Source organism: Schistocerca cancellata, chromosome 5 (assembly GCF_023864275.1).
Source record: "Schistocerca cancellata isolate TAMUIC-IGC-003103 chromosome 5, iqSchCanc2.1, whole genome shotgun sequence".
Taxonomy (NCBI): domain Eukaryota; kingdom Metazoa; phylum Arthropoda; class Insecta; order Orthoptera; family Acrididae; genus Schistocerca; species Schistocerca cancellata.
The window spans coordinates 577,856,186-577,873,614 of record NC_064630.1 but is presented as its reverse complement, the minus strand read 5'-3'; the positions used below and the strand labels follow the sequence as shown (position 1 = coordinate 577,873,614).

Below are 17,429 nucleotides of genomic sequence, written 5' to 3'. Positions count from 1 at the left end.
TTCAAACACCTTTAGATGCTGTTGCTGTTAGGGTGTGGATGTCACAGGCTGTTACCATCTGCAGTATCTGTCTTACACTGGATAGTGATGTCCCACAGAATGTATTGGCTGTGCTGACAGCTCAACTGCCGCCACCTTTCCTATTACTGGATGACTTCAACACCCATAACCCTTTATGGGGTGGATTGGTGGCAACTGGCCGAGGCACTGTTGCTGAGCAAGTGTTGGCATGGCTCGACCTTTCTCTTTTAAATAATGGTGCCTCCACACGTTTCAGTGTAGAGCATGGCACGTACTCAGCCATTGACCTTTCAGTCTGCAGCCCTGGCTATCTACCATTTGTCCCGTGGAGTGTGCATGACGGCTTGTGCAGTAGCACCACTTTCCGATCTTTGTGTCACTGGCACAGCATCCCTCTTCTACGCACCTCCCCAGATGGGTTTTGAATAAGGCTACTGGGACTCGCCACTATTGAGCCTCTTTCTCATAATGCCATTGATGTGATGGTTCACACGATAACCAACAGCATCATTTCTGCAGTGGAATCTGCAAGTCCCTGTTCTTCTGGGTCCCCTTGGTGGAGGACTGTGCCTTGGTGGTCACCGGAGATCGCTGAGGTGATTATAGATCCCAGGCGGGCCCTCCAATGTCATAAGCGGTACCCAACACTGGAACACCTCCTTACCTTTAAGTGACTCCGTGCCCGAGCCCGACGCATTATTCGCCAATGGAAGCAGGAGTGTTGGGAAAGGTATGTCTCCACCATTGGCATCCATACCTCTCCATTGCAAGTTTGGGCCAAGATTAGGTGACTCTATGGATATCATACCCCCGTGGTTGGCCGTGGAATGGACAAGGACAGATGGACAGTCCCCACACTGGCCCTCCAACTCAAGTGATGTGAATGCATTACTTCCTGCCAGTCATCCTCCTGTGAGTGATCACCACATCGGATACATATACATGTATAAAAAAAATAGGTAGCAGAGAAGTTTTTGAGACCATCAGTTAGACTTCAACTGCAATATTTTTAGGAAGTATGTCCTAATCTGTAAATGATTGAAGGATGGATTTTCCAAGTGGTTGTGATGCCTAAGAGCTACAGAAGCAAGGTGTCATGTTTGCATTGTGAAGATACGAATTCTGTTGCCAATCTAGGTTTTCACAATAATGAATATTTGAGTGTTGTAGGTTCCTCATCTTTACATTGCAAATTTTCTTACAACCAAGGCATGACATATTTTTAGCTTGGATTGCAGTTAACCTGTCTCAGAGATCATTATTAACAATGCCAGAAGATTTCTTAATTCACTCAGTATAAGTGAAGTGGTGATTTTTCTCACAATGTAGACATATTTGAACATAAACATCTTGTGTGAGCACTTTTGGACACACATTTTTATAGCTAGTGCACAGAAAGAAAATCTTATTTTGCAAACTAATTATTTACTGCAACCTTGTTTTCTTTTAACTGCCATATGCACATTTTAGTGAACATGTAATAATGATGTTTCAGGTAAATGTCCATCAAGTATAGAACAATGGCTTTCTCATCTGAAGAACCCTTGAGTGAAGAACACTGGAAAGAAGAAGCATCAAGTGTCATAAATGATATAAAGGATCATGTTAAGGACATACACGTCTCACAGAAATTGAAATCAAACAATAAATTTATTTATCTGAATTTGACCACTGAGGAGGAAGAAAATTTCTGTATTGAGTTGAGCGGTGCAGGTTTCAGAATCGTTGGAAACACTTTTGATGATGATTCTCAACCAAGAATTAAAATTTATGAGACTCCTTATTCACTGTTGGATGAAATAAGCCCTAAATATCGAGAGTCATTTGGAACATCACTTGTAAATAAACTGAAAGCCTTACAGAACACTTAAACTAAGTGGTGCAATCAGTCATTTGTATACCATTACGTACTACAAAAGTTATATGTTTGCATAAACAAAGGTTTTAGAACACATCTTTGTTTGTTGAAGCTTTTGTTTGAGCTTTCATGTTAGTTTGCCCACTGTAAACATTCATAGTTGTGATTCTTGCAGGCATTGTATGTTATAAACTAGTCATTAATGATGGGGCCCATCTGGACTTGCAGTATGAAACGTGCCATCTCAGACTAAAAGATTTCTTAAACAGAGTAAATCATTATTATTCAAAATATGTTATGTATAAATTGTGTACTGGTGTATAATCCTGATAACTAAATATTTGCTTGGACTATAACGTATTAACTTTTTCATGAAAATAATAATTTAACGCTTTCTTTCCAATGTTACCATCAGTGATGAAGTAATTGTCTTTATGAGGTAAATCTCTTTTCTCATGTCAGTATTACATATCTCTAAAATCAAGGTAGAATTCATTTAATTTTGTGGTCTCTGCAGTCTGGGGGTGCCCTTCAGCGAATGAGGAAAGTGAAGCAAGAGTCCCTTAACAGAAATACGCAGAAGGCATACTTAATGGTGGCAATGTCACCTGTTCTGATTGTGTAGGTATATTTCGTTTATCACTTAGTACAATGTTTATTACAATGAGTGCGCCCTGCATATTAGGTTATATTACATATCTTATCCTTCTGACAGACTTTTAATGTCCTTCAGTTTCCAATACTGCCTCCCCATAATCATCAAAAACAGTCCTCCTCTCACCTGCTCTGATAAACTAGAAAACTGTACTGCTGTACAACATAAGCCTGGATGGTATGGAATATCATAAACTTTTGTTTAACACTTCATACGGTAAAATTGTAATTTTATTCATCACAGTTTTTCTGCCATAAAACAGAGAAATGTTACTGATACCTGACCTCCAAAATTGTTAAATTGTTGTTGCCTTCATAGCTGTGTTATCGTGTATAAAAACTGGCAGTATGTATAAGAACAGTTCCAGACCACCATTTGAAGTTTCAGTACTAAGTTAATGAAGGTTATAATCATTCTCTGGTAACATGTACTTCTTGAACTACTATTTTACTATTTTTGTTGTTTGTGGTAGCTTCTGAGGGGACAAGCCAGATCACTTGTTCAGTATGGTGACCTTGTATTATGTGAATGTTAAAAAGTTTCATCATGTTAGTTATTTACCAGATCCAGATTGTAACTGGTCAGTTACAGAGTCATCCTTGCTAAAATACTAATTAGCACCAACATCAAGTGGGCTCTCTCAATTAAAAATGATTTCTGTCAAATTACTGCTGGTGTCATATCTCAATGTAATCTGTCTGTGTGTCAGACACCTCACTCTGTCTGTGCAGATTTCAATATCTGAGAATCATAGATATTATCTGATTTTGTCTCCTCCATCTTCAATATATAACATCTGCTAGGACTATATACAGGATGGTCAGAAAATGTCTGAAATGCTTGTAGTGATGTTGTAGAGAAAGTTGTACTGAGACATAAATGTTAAGAAAAAAATTCGAAACGTTGCACCATTTCCGAGTTACATAGCTTAGAAGCTAGCCAATCAGGTCGTTTCATGCTCAGATTCAAACAGTCTGGAAGGGGCAGTGTTGCCAAACGTATTCTTCATGTGGTTTGCTCAGACCAAACAAGAGAGCAATACAAATACAAATATGGGAAAATATTCACCTGTAGCAGGGATCGAACCCAGGACCAACGGGTCAGCAATTCTGTGCAGTACCGTCTACGCTATGACAACATCCAACTCCAATCATCTCGGCTTGTGTAGTGAACCTTTATCTGCTTGTCAGTCGGTCACCGTCGGCAATCGTATGTATGCAGTCGATCTTTGTCGGAAGACTTAGCTGTAAAGGTACACGGAAGCAGGTGTGACAGAACAACAACGGAGGTAGGGTTGACACACACGTAGTGGTAACATGGCGCAACATTGGCACTCCTTCGAGGAATACGCCGATATGCATTTAACATACTGCGCTGCGGGTCAAAATGGACCAGAGGCCCACAACATCTACAACGCAAGATTTCCCAACCGCGTTATTCCGTGTGCGAATACCTTCATAGCGGTTGATAGACGGTTAAGGGAGACCAGAAGTTTTGCTGTAACAAATGCTGACACTGGACGAGAATGCTATGTACAGAACGTTCAATTAGAAGAAAACGTTCTCTATACGGTTGCTGGAACACCTAGTACCAGCTCGAGGGCCATTGGTAATGCTTTGGGGGTAAGTAAAGTTATTCCGATGTTCTTAATGTATGCCTGCAAACCACACATGGTGAAATTTACCCGTTTGTTTGTCGCTACAGGTTTCGCATGCTGTAGTATTGGACATCCTACACGACATAGACCTATTTCCGTACCACCTACAGAAGGTGCACGATGTGTTGGAAGGGGACTATCCCTCTCGTTACCAATATTCCGTGTGGTATTTAAATAAATGTAAAGAATATCTGCATTTCAAAAGGATGGTATTGTGGAAAGATGAGGCATGTTTCACCAGAGAAGGACCATTCAACTCCCGAAACAACCACATTTGTACGGACGCAAACCCGCATGGTACTTACGTTAAATCATATCAGCAGAGGTTTAGCATAAACATTTGGACAGGTATCGTGGGTTACTGTTTGGTGGGTTCCATCTACTTCCCCCCCCCCCCCCCCATTTAAATGGACAGACTTATTTAGCATTCCATGAAAGTGTCCTTCCGCTGCATGTAGAAGACGTTCCACTGGCAGTCCAGCAAGGAATGTGGTTCCAACATGACGGCGCACTGCCACACTTCGCTGCTGCAGTACGTGAGCATTTAGATGCGTTGTATTTGCGAAGGTGGATTGGCCGAGGTGGTCCAGTTCCCTGGCCAGCTCATTCACCAGATCTGATGCCGTTAGATTTTTATCTGTGGGGCATGTGAAACAAATCGTCTACGCGATCCCGGTTGTCACAATCGACGAGCTTCTTGCGAGGATAATTTTAGCCTTTGATGCAATCAGGGAACCTTTGATTTCGGAAAGCTTGCGGACTCCATAATGCAGCGTTGCATTGCGTGTCGTCAGGTTGGAGGAGGACACTTTGAGCAGCTACTGTGAAGATTTATTGTTATGTTTTGCTCCTGGAAACTATGTTGTTACATTAAAGACCTGACAAAACATCAGTTGTATTCTTTTTTTTCATCATTATTTTCTCTTTATTTGTTACATGTATTATGGCTATTGACTACGTATGAGTTTTACTGCTTTTCTATAATTATGTCCAAACAGTTACATATTGTTAGACCTTTGTCCAATGCAATCATAAGCAACTATTGAAGTAACGGATGCTGTAGCTGTTGGAATAAATGTGCGCACTTGTGCCCATCGCCAATGGGTTTTATGTAAATGAAAGTTGTACAAATCCTTTACTAACATGAAATTCATACAGGAACGTTCAAACAACAACAAATTGGTTAAATAAAAATAAAATAATGATCCTGAGGTGCTCTCTCACTGACGGTCTAACTGTGATCAAAAAGTTTCCTTTAAAAGGTCATAGATTCCAGAATCGGTATGGCAATAAGGTTCCTTGAGCATTGAGGTTGAAGATATCCGTTTCGTAAAACACCATGTCCTGCTGCCTGCTGCACATCCTCGTCGGACAGGAATTGTCGATCCTGTCTTGTGTCGAATTGATCTCAGAAACGGCGCAACGTATCACATTTTTTTCTTAACATTTATGTCTCAGTACAATCTGCCCTACATCACGACAAGCGTTTCAGACATTTTCTGACCACTCTGTATGTACTCCAGCACCCACTGTAAATTGCAGTGTACCTCATACTAGATACTGGTTTTGTAGATCATCTGTTCTGCAATACTCATGTACAGTGGATTGTTTCTTGTCAGAATCAGATAGACATTATTTGTTGTGATGGCTGTGGAAGAAGAGGACTAACTGTTGTCATCAATGCTTGTGACTTGTCATGTTTGCCTCAATTCAGAAAGTTGTTTTATTCATTCATTCATCATGTACCATAGATGCTATCATGAAAGAGAACTCGGCTATGAAATGACGTTGCTTACTCAGACTAAATTTAATAAATTAAATTTAACTTATAATCTACTGCATTCTTCATTAAGGAAAATGGTGCCTGCAAGAATATTTAATACCAGAGTTTATAGAAGTGCATAATGTGTGAAAATGGCAATTGAGGTAGGATTTTGACTTTGTTATTTCTCTTCTTTTAATCTCTCTCTCTCTCTCTCTCTCTCTCTCTCTCTCTCTCTCTCTCTCTCTCTCTCTCTCTTGTGGCAGCAGCTTGTTGAAAACCTTAGCTCTCTAACATACAGAACCTCACTATGAACCCTATACAAAGGAACTGAAGATGGAAATTATTATTGTCTTTTATTGTGGTAGTATAAATTATAGTTTAACTGAACTGATTTTTATTACTAGAAACAAGTATCAAAGAATATGTGTACTGGCAAGTGAGTGTAAGATTCCCAGGTCTTTGAAGAGTCCTTTGTAATATTATGATGTGCAGGTATCTACTTTACACATTGTTATTAACTACTTGATTTTGCTGGGCAATGACTTATTTACTTTAGCTGCATTTTCCCAAATGGTCGTGCTAAAATACAACAAAAAGCGAAAGTGTACCAGCACTCCCCTACAAGTTAATGTAATGGAAGATGCCTGCAAATATAAAGCATGACAATTATTTAGTTTGACCACTATCTGACTCTTATTTTACCACTAAACTGAAAGGTAACTGTGCTTTTGTTTAATATGTGACAGTTGATGTCAATTACTGGTAACACCAAGTAATATTTTCAAAACTACATATGATTAATCTGTGCAAGATTAAGACTCAAACTGTTTGCTTTGAACCTGAACCAGTTATACACCTGCTCAATGATCATATGGTCTGTGTGTGACAGTTGTCGTTTTTTTTTTTTGGGGGGGGGGGGGGGGGGATTCATATAGTTTAAGAACATGAGTGGAGCTGCCATCAAACACTGTCAAATTACCTATTTTATGTGACCTTCTGATTTTGATTATGAATTTAAAAAGTCATTTGTACAAGACTGGTGTTATTAATACTATAGCATTTTGGTGTCACCAACTAAAATGAAGGCATTGACAAGATTATGCAATGAAGCAATAGGTTAGCGTTTATATGCCAGAACTTAATATGTGTCCCCCTGTATGGAATCCTTTACATAACATAACACAAACTAAGAGGCAGTTAACAAATCCTGTTCCGAAAAGTGAGTCCATACTCTATAGTTATCTCTCCCTTTCCTTCTCCGTGTGTGTGTGTGTGTGTGTGTGTGTGTGTGTGTGTAGATAGTTGTTACCACTTCTTATTTAACTATGAAAGTGATCAATGAATTGAAAATAATTATGATAGGGACAGTTCTACATAACCATCAGCAGCATATGAAAATAAGCAAAAATCTGAAAAAGTACTAAGTTTTGGGATTAATGGCTCTTCTTTCCAAAAGAAAGGAGGTAAGGGTTGAGGAAAAAAATATTGGTAAGGTTAAAGGGGCCACAAAAAGCTCTGCTGAACATGTGTTTGAGGGAGACTTATCAGAAAGGATATTACATAATGTGACTTCTGCGTAATATTCATACTTTGTATATTCTAAGTGCAATTTCGGTATTAACTAAACACTGTAATGTAATATATTTGTTTATATTTTACAACTAACCTGCCTCATTACATTATTTGTGTGAGGAACAAGAAATTAAGCTAAAAGACAACCACTAAAAATGCATCAAATGGTAAATTAATTATTTAAAAAAAATCTAATCCCTTTTATCTTCAAAAAGAAGCTAGAGCAAGAGTGAATTTATAGTGAACTACGAAATCCAGAACCAAAATATTAGAATTAATTATAATTTCCATATGCACTATGCCTTTCTGTCTAGAATTCAGAATGGAGAGTTAGACTATATTGCAATGGTCTTTAAAATATTGCCAATATAAGACATTCAAAAAAAAAAAAGTAAAAGAGTACCTTATTAGCCACTCTTCCTGCAACTTATTAAGATATTTTGAATGAGGGAAGTACATTCTAGTTAACACTAATGTTCATATACATGTTTTAACCGGTATATAGACAGCTGTTAGCATTCTCTGAAATTGGTGAAGGTCCGTAAATGGTTTGTGTGAAGTAGCAGATAAAGAAAGCAGCTGAGTTGTGTAAGAGGAAGAGCTGTGGCTTTTTAAAGTAGCTGCAATCTCCTAGTAATCAGCATAATTATCAACATGAGTAGACTAGTACTAGTCATAATTGATGGTTGTTACACATCAGAGAGGGAGCCTGCACCGACAGTTTCTATTTGTTAGTATGAAATGAAACACAATGTGATAGAATGCTGCTCCTTTGTTCAAAACACAATAATACTTAGGTAGTATCTGTGATGCTCACTGTGGACTGCTTCCTTGTTTTCAAGGAGCTGATGTTTCTGATGTGTGCTAACTGTCCAGAATTATTAAATTGCAACACTGTCATTGTGAGGCTGCAGTGAACATTTACATTTATCACAAAAATTTAGCTTTTTTCCCATGTGGTGTCCATTATGTCATTAAGGATAGCTGAAGGTTTATAGCTAGTTATTTAGCAGTGCTCTCATCCAGGGTCTCCAGACTAGTTTATGGCATACATTGTTGGTATCACAGCCATTTATAACGGGAATTGGTTCAAATGGCTCTGAGCACTATGGGACTTAACATTTATGGTCATCAGTCCCCTACAACTTAGAACTACTTAAACCTAACTAACCTAAGGACATCACACAACACCCAGTCATCACGAGGCAGAGAAAATCCCTGACCCCGCCGGGAATCGAATATAACGAGAATTCAAATGAAACGCGGTCACTAGTGTAAAGTAATTGTAACAATTTTATTACCTCAAAAATGGAGTTATAAACAGTACACATACTCAAAAATAATCACCAAAACTCTTGTCACATTTATCCCATTTCGATACTAGCCAGTCGATTCCATCCTTGAAGTTAGTAGGCTGCTGTCGGATCCAGACCTGGACCCAGTCACACACTTCATCATCCATTGCGAATCGATATCCACAAATATTTTGTTTTAGAGGTCCAAACACTGATGGAGTTAATCCACGGTGATTCTGCGGTTGTCCAAGACTAAAGCATTCATTTCCGCAACCGTTTCTGGTGTGATGACATGATGAGCCTGTCCAGGATGAGCATTGTTTTCCAGTGACTCGCACCCCTCAAGGAATCGTTTGCACCGTTCCACAACACTTGAATGACTCAAACTGTACTCACCGTACACAGCCTTCATCCATTGATACATTTCACGGCCTCCCTACGCCACCAACAATCGTATCACTCCTCATTGTTCCTGCTTTCTTGCCTGCAAGTTTTTCGGCGTGAAACCACACTGGCGCTATGCAATGTCAAACAGTGCACACACATCAGTCTCTCTATCAATAGATGGTGACACCATACCCACAGTTACGTGGTGCCACTTTATGTGTAAGGCAAAGATAGACACACAGACCAGGTTTCATTTGAATGAACCTCATATTTACAACCCTCCTCCTGGGAACGTTATGGTGTGGCGTTAAACAGATTGTGCTTGTAAGGGGCACACAGGTGCATACTGATGAAATCTCATAACAAGCTTACAGGAGGCCATCAAGCTGTACTGTCATGAGAAGCTGTCCAAAGGGGCGTTTTTGCTCCACAACCCGACATATTACCTATTCTATGTATCTGTGTTCCATGAACCATCTGTTTTGTTTAACATTTGTCACTTATTCACTACAAACTGTGAATATGAAGTGCATATGTGTGACACTGAGCACTCAAATGACATAAGCATAACTAATTGACTAATGCCTATATGAAGCGCACCTCATCATTAAAACAAGAGAGCCTGTGTGAAAATTGCCCCAGAAAAGCTTAACAATCCAAAACTTTCAGGATAAAGATAAAAATACTGCTGCAGAAAACACTGCTCCTGAAGTAGAAATCTTTGAATGTCAGCTTCATATACCGTAATGGGTGTGTAATTTTTGTATCATCATACATACAGATGTGCTGCTTATTTTATGATAGTCATTCTGTTGCCAGTCTCACACGATTTCTGTTTTTCAATAAATCAGTAGTGTGCCCAGTTCCCCAAAACTTTATAATCACGTGGTAGTTATTTACAGTAAGACTAAAAGTAATGTCTTCTTAATCTTCACAATGGTAACTTTTGGGGTAGGTCCAATAAAAATGTATGTACCTGAAGAATGAATGATCTCAGTCCTCCACACTCAAAGATCCATTGCTGGGAAGTAAATGCAAGGCAATTGAAGGGGGAAAGATTATATTAATACTACAGATGTGACGAATAAAGAAAGATTCAAATCAGTAGTAAGATAACATGACAGAGGACAAGTGTTTCAGAAAATGTAATTACCTTTTAATTTTATTAAATTATTTGCAGATTACGCTGAGGTGACAAGTCATGGGATACCTCCTAATATCGTATCAAACCTCCCTTTGCTCAGCAGAGTGCAGCAACTCGACGTGGCATGGACTCGACAAGTGATCGGAAGTTTCCTGCAGAAATACTGAGCCATGCTTTTTCTGTAGCCGTCCATAATTGCAAAAGTGTTGCCGGCAGGATTTTGTGCATGAACTGACCTCTCGATTATATCCTACAAATGTTTGATGGGATTCATGTAGGGCAATGTGGTGGCCAAATCTTTCATCTGAATCGTCCAGAACGTTCTCGTGAACGTTCCAGGTGAACTCCATCTACAGCAACAGGGTGGACTGTGAATACGTCAGTGGCTGAAGCAAGTCAGCCGTATGCTATGACAAACAAAATATGTTTGAAACATGCCTACTGAAGAATCAAAATATGTACTGTTAGTTGCCTTTGTGATCATGTCTCTTATCGGATGAATAATTTGGCAAATAAACTAGTTTAAAACTATGAGTTTAAATCACCTTAATACACGGATGCTCAGGTGAAATGCAATTCACAATATTTCTCTATTGCTTTTGTTCTGTTAAGTTCAGGACACAGGCATGTGGTTTGTAGAAGAGTAAGTTGGTGACCATTCAACATATTGAAGTAAGAGGTAGATAATAAATGGTTTGTGGTTATTTTGAAAAATATTCAGCATTTCAATTCAAATGTTACTTAATCGTCCTCATATGTGATGTAAAGAATTTTGTATCATGAATCATACAGTCTGCAACTAATGATCTCATCTGTAAAAGAGATGACATTGTAAGTGTGTCAACACTGAGGTTAGACATACATAGTTTAAAACTTCCTACTGCATATTTCCCGAGGGCATGCAGCTTTACTGTATGGTTAAGTGATGATGGCGTCCTCTTGGGTAAAATACTCCAGAGGTAAAATAGTCCCCCATTCGGATCTCCAGACGGGGACTACTCAAGAGGACGTCGTTTATCAGGAGAAAGAAAACTGGCGTTCTACGGATCGGAGCGTGGAATGTCAGATCCCTTAATCGGGCAGGTAGATTAGAAATTTTAAAAAGGGAAATGGATAGGTTAAAGTTAGATATAGTGGGAATTGGTGAAGTTTGGTGGCAGGAGGAATAAGACTTTTGGTCAAGCGAATACAGGGTTATAAATACAAAATCAAATAGGGATAATGCAGGAGTAGGTTTAATAATGAATAAAAAAAATAGGATTGCAGGTAAGCTACTACAAACAGCATAGAGAATGCATTGTTGTATCCAAGATAGACACGAAGCATACGCCTACAACAGTAGTACAAGTTTATATGCCGACTAGCTACTACAAACAGCATAGAGAATGCATTATTGTGGCCAAGATAGACACGAAGCCCACACCTACAACAGTAGTACAAGTTTATATGCCGACTAGCTCTGCAGATGACGAAGAAATTGAAGAAATGTATGATGAAATAAAAGAAATTATTCTGATAGTGAAGGGAGACGAAAATTTAATAGTCATGGGTGACTGGAATTCGGCAGTAGGAAAACGGAGAGAAGGAAACGTAGTAGGTGAATATGGATTGGGGATAAGAAATGAAAGAGGAAGCTGTCTGGTAGAATTTTGCACAGAGCATAACTTAATCATAGCTAACATCTACATCTACATCCATACTCCGCAAGCCACCTGACGGTGTGTGGCGGAGGGTACCTTGAGTACCTCTATCGGTTCTCCCTTCTATTCCAGTCTCGTATTGTTCGTGGAAAGGAGGATTGTCGGTATGCCTCTGTGTGGGCTCTAATCTCTCTGATTTTATCCTCATGGTCTCTTCGCGAGATATACGTAGGAGGGAGCAAATTACTGCTTGACTCTTCGGTGAAGGTATGTTCTCTAAACTTTGACAAAAGCCCGTACCGAGCTACTGAGCGTCTCTCCTGCAGAGTCTTCCACTGGAGTTTATCTATCATCTCTGTAACGCTTTCGCGATTACTAAATGATCCTGTAACGAAGCGCGCTGCTCTCCGTTGGATCTTCTCTATATCTTCTATCAACCCTATCTGGTACGGATCCCACACTGCTGAGCAGTATTCAAGCAGTGGGCGAACAAGCGTACTGTAACCTACTTCCTTTGTATTCGGATTGCATTTCCTTAGGGTTCTTCCAATGAATCTCAGTCTGGCATCTGCTTTACCGACGATCAACATTATATGATCATTCCATTTTAAATCACTCCTAATGCGTACTCCCAGATAATTTATGGTATTAACTGCTTCCAGTTGCTGATCTGCTATTTTGTAGCTAAATGATAAAGGATTTATCTTTCTGTGTATTCGCAGCACATTACACTTGTCTACATTGAGATTCAATTGCCATTCCCTGCACCATGCATCAATTCGCTGCAGATCCTCCTGCATTTCAGTACAATTTTCCATTGTTACAACCTCTCGATACACCACAGCATCATCTGCAAAAAGCCTCAGTGAACTTCCGATGTCATCCACCAGGTCATTTATGTATATTGTGAATAGCAACAGTCCTATGACACTCCCCTGCGGCACACCTGAAATCGCTCTTACTCCGGAAGACTTCTCTCCATGACATGCTGCATCCTGTTATCTAGGAACTCCTCAATCCAATCACACAATTGGTCTGATAGTCCATATGCTCTTACTTTGTTCAATAAACGACTGTGGGGAACTGTATCGAACGCCTTGCGGAAGTCAAGAAACACGGCATCTACCTGTGAACCCGTGTCTATGGCCCTCTGAGTCTCGTGGACGAATAGCGTGGACGAATAGCGCGAGCTGGGTTTCACATGACCGTCTTTTTCGAAACCCATGCTGATTCCTACAGAGTAGATTTCTAGTCTCCAGAAAAGTCATTATACTCGATCATAAAAGAATCATAAAAGAAGGTTGTATACATGGAAGAAGCCTGGAAATACTAGAAGGTATCAGATAGATTATATAATGCTAAGACAGAGATTTAGGAACCAGGTTTTAAATTGTAAGACATTTCCAGGGGCAGATGTAGACTTCGACCACAATCTATTGGTTATGAACTGTAGATTAAAACTGAAGAAACTGCAAAAAGGTGGGCATTTAAGGAGATGGGACCTGGATAAACTGACTAAACCAAAGGTTGTACAGAGTTTCAGGGAGAGCATAATGGAACAGTTGACAGGAATGGGGGAAAGAAATACAGTAGAAGAAGAATGGGTAGCTTTGAGGGATGAAGTAGTGAAGGCAGCAGAGGATCAAGTAGGTAAAAAGACGAGGGCTAGTAGAAAACCATGGGTAACAGAAGAAATATTGAATTTAATTGATGAAAGGAGAAAATATAAAAATGCAGTAAATGAAGCAGGCAAAAAGGAATACAAACGTCTCAAAAATGAGGTCGACAGGAAGTGGAAAATGACTAAGCAGGGATGGCTAGAGGACAAATGAAAGGATGTAGAGGCTAATCTCACTAGGGGTAAGATATATACTGCCTACAGGAAAATTAGAGAGACCTTTGGAGAAAAGAGAACCACTTGTATGAATGTCAAGAGCTCAGATGGAAACCCAGTTCTGAGCAAATAAGGGAAAGCAGAAAGGTGAAAGGGGTATATAGAGGGTCTATACAAGGGCAATGTACTTGAGGACAATATTATGGAAATGGAAGAGGATGTAGGTGAAGATGAAATGGGAGATATGATACTGCGTGAAGAGTTTGACAGAGCACTGAAAGACCTACATCGAAACAAGGCCCCGGGAGTAGACAGCATTCCATTAGAACTACTGACAGCCTTGGGAGAGCCAGTCCTGGCAAAACTCTACCATCTGGTGAGCAAGATGTATGAGACAGGTGAAATACCCTCAGACTTCAAGAAGAATATAATAATTCCAATCCCAAAGAAAGCAGGCATTGACAGATGTGAAAATTACCGAACAATCAGTTTAATAAGTCACGGCTGCAAAATACTAACGCGAATTCTTTACAGGCGAATGGAAAAACTAGTCGAGGCCGACCTCGGGGAAGATCAGTTTGGATTCCGTAGAAATATTGGAACACGTGAGGCAATACTGACCCTACAACTTATCTTAGAAGCTAGGTTAAGGAAAGGCAAACCTACGTTTCTAGCATTTGTAGACTTGGAGAAGGCTTTTGACAATGTTGACTGGAATACTCTCTTTCAAATTCTGAAGGTGGCAGGGTTAAAAATACAGGGAGCGAAAGGCTATTTACAATTTTTACAGAGACCAGATGGCAGTTACAAGAGTCGAGGGGCATTAAAAGGGAAGCAGTGGTTGGGAAGGGAGTGAGACAGGGTTGTAGCCTCTCCCCAATGTTATTCAATCTGTATATCGAGCAAGCAGCAAAGGAAACAAAAGAAAAATTCAGAGTAGGAATTAAAATCCATGGAGAAGATATAAAAACTTTGAGGTTCGCCAATGACATTGTAATTCTGTCAGAGACAGCAAAGGACTTGGAAGAGCAGTTGAACGGAATGGACAGTGTCTTGAAAGGAGGGTACAAGATGAACATCAACAAAAGCTAAACGAGGATAATGGAATGTAGTCGAATTAAGTCGGGTGATGCTGAGGAAATTAGGATAGGAAATGAGACACTTAAAGTAGTAAAGGAGTTTTGCTATTTGGGGAGCAAATAACTGATAACTGATGATGGTCGAAGTAGAGAGGATATAAAATGTAGACTGTCAATGGCAAGGAAAGCGTTTCTGAAGAAGAGAAATTTGTTAACATCGAGTATAGATTTAAGTGTCAGGAAGTCGTTTCTGAAAGTCTTTGTGTGGAGTGTAGCCACATATGGAAGTGAAACATGGACGATAAATAGTTTGGACAAGAAGAGAATAGAAGCTTTCGAAATGTGGTGCTACAGAAGAATGCTGAAGATTGCATGGGTAGATCGCATAACTAACACGGAGGTATTGGAGAGGATTGGGGAGAGGAGAAGTTTATGGCACAGCTTGACTAGAAGAAGGGATCGGTTGGTAGGACATGTTCTGAGGAATCAAGGTATTACCAATTTAGTATTGGAGGGCAGCGTGGAGGGTAAAAATCCTAGAGGAAGACCAAGAGATGAATACACTAAGCAGATTCAGAGGGATGTAGACTGCAGTAGGTACTTGGAGATGAAGCAGCTTGCACAGGATAGAGTAGCATGTAGAGCTGCATCAAACCAGTCTCAGGACTGAAGACCACAACAACAACAACAACTGCATATTGTAAGAGTGTAGTTGTAGTAGTCACACACTGAATGGATAGGCACTGGCACGTTACGTTATGTATTCAGTAGTTGATAAGGTAACAGCAGGGAGCATATACCGGCAGTGACAGTGTGCAGGAAATCAGAACAAATCAGCAGTGACAGCACAATAACCATCTCAGGTCTACAAATTTCCTTGTGGCTGCTGAAGGTGGTTCTGAAGTTTCCATGATGCCTGCACATGTTAATTTTATTTTGTAATTAACAGTTTTAGGCACCATGGAATTATTCAAAGATACATATCAATTGCGAACCTGGGATAAAGAAAATGATTGAAATTTGGCAAAGAACTTTACAACAGATTGTAGATGAGATCCAAGCGAGTAACTTAAGTGGGTAAAGACATCTAATAGTGATTTTTATGAGATGAATTAACGAGTGTGAGAGTTGTACTAATTAATGAAAATGATTACTGCCTGGTAATGTACCAATTTCTTTACATATAGTTGCAGTTTAATTCTGCTGTGGATTTTGTATTGTGTTAATTAAGTCGAGAATCCCTAACAAGTAGAGAAAATCAAAATGGAGTCTGTCCTAGCAGTAATGATTTAAGTAATTAGCAGATTATTTGACAAACTATTTAAAATATTGTAACATGAGTAGTGATCATGATGGGATACATACAGACAAGCTGTAAGGGAAGACAAAATACTGTTTGTGATATTGGAGAGGTTAGAATTTTGATGTATAATGAGTAGAAGGGTCTTCTGTGAGATTGTTTCAGAAGAGACTACAAGAAAGTTATCTAATGGATGAATCTTTCACATCCTACAATAGAGGAGTAAGCTGATTTTAAAGGGAAAAGAGTACTGATGCTGGAAAAAGTCTGCAGTATAATGTTTAATCACTGCATAGGAATTCTGTGTTCATAACCACTCAGTTACTCACATAAGATGCATACATACTCCATAATAATCATTAGGAGTGTGAATGGAACATCATGTTTAAGGGAGTATATTGACATGAGGAACGCAGAAAAACTCTACAAATGACCCTCTAGCCTCATACATTACATTAAGCTTACCAAGGCTTCCATGCTTTGCTGGTTAAGGTTCTTTCCTAGTTACTCCAGAGATCACAACAAAGTATACTGTTTTATGCTACAGCAATTTCTGTTTGGAATAGCAGAACTAATACTCAGAACTGTGGAAGGATATTGAATGAGGCAATGAATGTATCAAAAAGGAGCTGTGTTGGAATGTGTGGTAACACTGGAAGAGTGGGGAGGCAAGAAGGAAAAATGGAGTTATGGAGATTAATACTACAAGTGCCCACAAAAATAAAAGATCTGTTGCAGGATGAGTTCCTCTCTGCTGCTGGATGACCAAGCTCATCAAGAACAGGTGAATCTGTGGAGAGTAAATTGTTCTGTTCGGTGTGTTCCTAATCTCTCCATTCATAAGTGTGCAAGTTCTTTAGACGTGCATAGGTCATTGCTGCACCAAATTCTGCAAAAAGACCTTAATCTACATCCTTATAAAATCCAATTGGTGCAAGAATTAAAGCCTAGGATGCCAGACATAGGCTGTAGTTTATTAATGGTATGACCAAGTGCCTTTCATTTAACATCTTGTTTTCTAACAAGGTTCATTTTCATCTGAACAGTCGCTTCAATAGCAAAATTGTCGCAATTGGAGTGCACCAACTCCTAAACAGAAGCATGAGAAACACATTCTTTCACCAAAAGTTACAGTATGGGCTGTGTTGTCGGATTGAAGAATAACTGTCTCATACTTTTTCATGGACAAGTGCAGTCTGCAGTTACTGTGAATTCGGAATGT

General features: G+C 39.4%; 1 long non-coding RNA gene across 1 annotated transcript; it reads left to right on the top strand.

The window, feature by feature from the left end:
- Window positions 1-1,907: 1,907 nt before the first annotated feature.
- On the top strand, window positions 1,908-10,885 carry LOC126187592 (uncharacterized). The gene is made up of 2 exons (XR_007537769.1): window positions 1,908-2,500; window positions 10,391-10,885. It is a non-coding gene; the product is annotated as an uncharacterized LOC126187592 (long non-coding RNA).
- The last annotated feature ends 6,544 nt before the right edge of the window (window positions 10,886-17,429 follow it).